A 3488-nucleotide genomic window follows, 5' to 3' on the forward strand; every position below is an offset into this window, starting at 1 on the left:
AAATGAAGGTTAAGAAATACACAGATTATTATGTTTTATTCCTAAAAACTTAACATTTTCTTTGCAGTTTTGGAAATTTGAATCTAGAAATTGTTGATAAAATGGTGGTGGCGGCACAAAAATCACTCCATAGGTACTTTGTCGGGGTGGGATTATATAAGTTCGTTTCCTTCCTCTCCCTTTCAAGCGATCTACTTGTAATTCATTACATGATATGTCATGTATTATGACATGATTGCTTGACATAAACAGTTTCATTCACTTTGGAACACGAGGGGGGAGGGGTTGAACTGTCCAGTGTTTCAGTCAATGATTGTTTCCTTTGCTCCTTGTGTTGTTTGAAGATCTGCTGAAGGTGAAATAACTGAAATGGTTCTCGAAAGGTTGAAAAGATGAAGGGACTCCCCACCTGCTAAAGTCTTTCCTTGTTTAGATTTCATTGGTAGATTGTAGCAAAAGTTATCAAATAAACTCAAAGGACTCCTCTACAAAAAACTCCTTTGATCTCATCTCTTTGATCTTGTTCCTTTGATCTTAGTTGTAGAACTATAAGTTTGGTCAAACTCCATTTTAATTTTTTTAAATTTTAAATTTTTTTACCTAGTTGTTTAACATTTCTTTAAGTCCCTAATGAGACATTTTTAGAAATCGAACACATTTCTGTTTTATCGTTAGGAGCAAATACGTTGACTTTGTTGTTTTTCCAGACATTTTTATCCCAAAATAATCTAAACAACCTAAAGTTTTTTAACTGCTTTTAATAAGTTGTTCATTTTTTCTTTTTTTTGCTTGTTTGCAATGTGCCCAATTGATTTGGCATCGCTCCACATTCGAAGGCACCCTTCAGACACCATGATATTATGGAGATAAAATAGACTAACCCTGATGTGTATCAAATTCTTGATTTTCACCTAACTTTTGATTGTGTTTGCATAATTCCTGATTTGTAACTTATACAATATATTTTCTGCTCAAGCACAAAAATGATCAAATTAAAAATATATATAATTTACACATGTACAACTTTAAATTACAACAGCTTGAAACAAACTACACGCACAAATCTTAAAAAATTTACTGGATTACTGTTGGTCAGAATTAGATTTGCACCTTACTGTACTGCTAATATTTTCTAAGTGTTTCTAATACATGGAAATGATTGGACTGGATCTGTGTCGACACATTAAAATACTCTCTTCAATATTCATTAAAATACTCTTTTCCCGTCTTCAAGATTCGTCCATAAGGGACACGTTTAAATGCTGGGTCATCAGTTTTCGTATCAGCCGATTTCTAGCTGTTGTCATTTTAAGTTGTCCACATGTAAATTATATTTTGTTTGTTTTTTATTTCGTAATATTTGCACTTAGACACAAAATCTATTGTATTGTAAGGAAGGCCAAAATGAAGTTGAGTCTATTTTCTTTCCATATTTGGATTTGATAGTGTTGTATAAAAGCACTGGACTGTGCCTCAAATTCTGAACTTATGTTATAGGATTATTATTTTTTCAATCAATAAAAAGGCAACAATTTCTTCCAACTGATACACAACTTTAATGAATCATCATCACACACCCATCTTTGTACAACGTCAGGTTTCTTTGAACATCAGTGCATTTACAGGTCAGCAAGACAACCAATAGAATTCAAGAAAACAGAATAAAAGTGCTCAATCGGTTCCTCTTAAGCACTGATTCTTAAGAAAAGAAATCACACAAAAGAATAAACTCATCTTTGCATCGGTCTGGTAAGTAACTGATAAGACTGTATAGAGTTGCATAAGGCACCAATAAGGGAGGGGTTAGCTTATCGATGGCGGAGTGACGTTCACCTTTTCTTTTTTTTTTTTAATGGACGCTAAAATCTACTTTCTGAGGGGATAAAATAAGTTTTCAATGAAACAGAGACTGAAGAAACTCGCCCTAAATAATTAGAGCATTTAAAAGCGCAGATAGAAGAGAAACGTATACAGTTGTTGTACATCTGCATTCCAGGAGAACAGAAAATGCTGTTAAAACTTTAGTCCGACGTACATTCAGGAACAAAGATGCAGAACTTTTTTACCTTCAGTTTTTATTTTTTCATATATTATTTCATCTGATTTAAGGCATGCTTTTCCAGCAGTGTGAGGAATATACATGTAATCCTGTTGACAGCAACTATACCAACAACGGGATTATGTTTGGTTTAGACAAATTTATGGATTTATAACGAGAAAAATTTGAGAATCGCAGTTAAAAAAAAAGAAAAAAAAATACAAATCTAGGGTAAACTGCATTTGGTTGAAGACCAAATACTGTGTATTTATAACCAAAACATGTAATAACTGATCTATACACACTTATTCATGTCAAATAAAAATGTTTACCATTTATTACAAGTTTATTGACAGTATTTACTATCAAAACATGTTATAATTGACATAATTATTCTTCAAAAATTAAATCAATGTTATCACCCATTTATTACATGTTCATTAATAGTATTAAGTATCATAACATGTAATAACTAATGCAGTTATTCTTAATTCAACCTTTTTTAAAATATTTATTACATATGTATCAACAGTATTGACTGCAAGAACATGTAATAATGTATTACTGAAAAAAAATAATGTCATTAACCATTTATTACATGTTTATTAATAGTATTTACTATCAAAAAAAATAATTGAAACAATTTCTCTTGAAAATATTTAATTTTATTAACCATTTAGTACATGTTTATTAATAGTATTTACTATCAAAATATCTAATAACTGGTCAAAACACTCAAATTTGTGAAGAAAAATTAAATAATTGTTATAAGCCAATTTATTACATGTTAATTAACAGTATTTACTGTCAAAACGAGTAATAATTAAATTTCTCTTTAAAATATTTAATTTTATTAACCATTTATTACATGTTTATCAACAGTATTTATCCAAAAATGTAATAACTGATACATTTATTCTAAATTTAACTTTTTAACCATTTGTTATATTCTTATCAAAAGAATCAGAACCTGTAATAAGTGGTCAAAATACTCACATTTTTGAAGAAAAATTAAATCATTAACTCTTTATTAACAGTATTTACTTCTAAAACATGTAATAACTGGTCAAAATATTCTAATTATCAAAGAAACATGTAATCAATGTTATAAACCATTTATTACATGTTTGTTAACAGTATTTTACTGAAATAAAATTAAAGTTACAAACCATTTTCACATGTTTTATTAACAGTACTTTATTGAAACCATACTTTTTACATATGAAACTGAGTAAAGTACCTTAAAAAATTGACGTTTTAAATCAATCTACGATCATAATATATAGTCGGAGGGAAGAGATAAAAAAATGTAATTTATGAACAAATGTGAGTATTTCTCGTAAGTGTACTGCATATTTTTAGAGGAAAAAAATATATAATTTAAATGAGTGAGGCTGTATTTGAAAATAAAAAAAAAATTACCAAGATTATTTCTGGTGGTTGTCTTTAA

This window comes from Oryzias melastigma, linkage group LG2, assembly GCF_002922805.2.
Source record: "Oryzias melastigma strain HK-1 linkage group LG2, ASM292280v2, whole genome shotgun sequence".
NCBI lineage: Eukaryota > Metazoa > Chordata > Actinopteri > Beloniformes > Adrianichthyidae > Oryzias > Oryzias melastigma.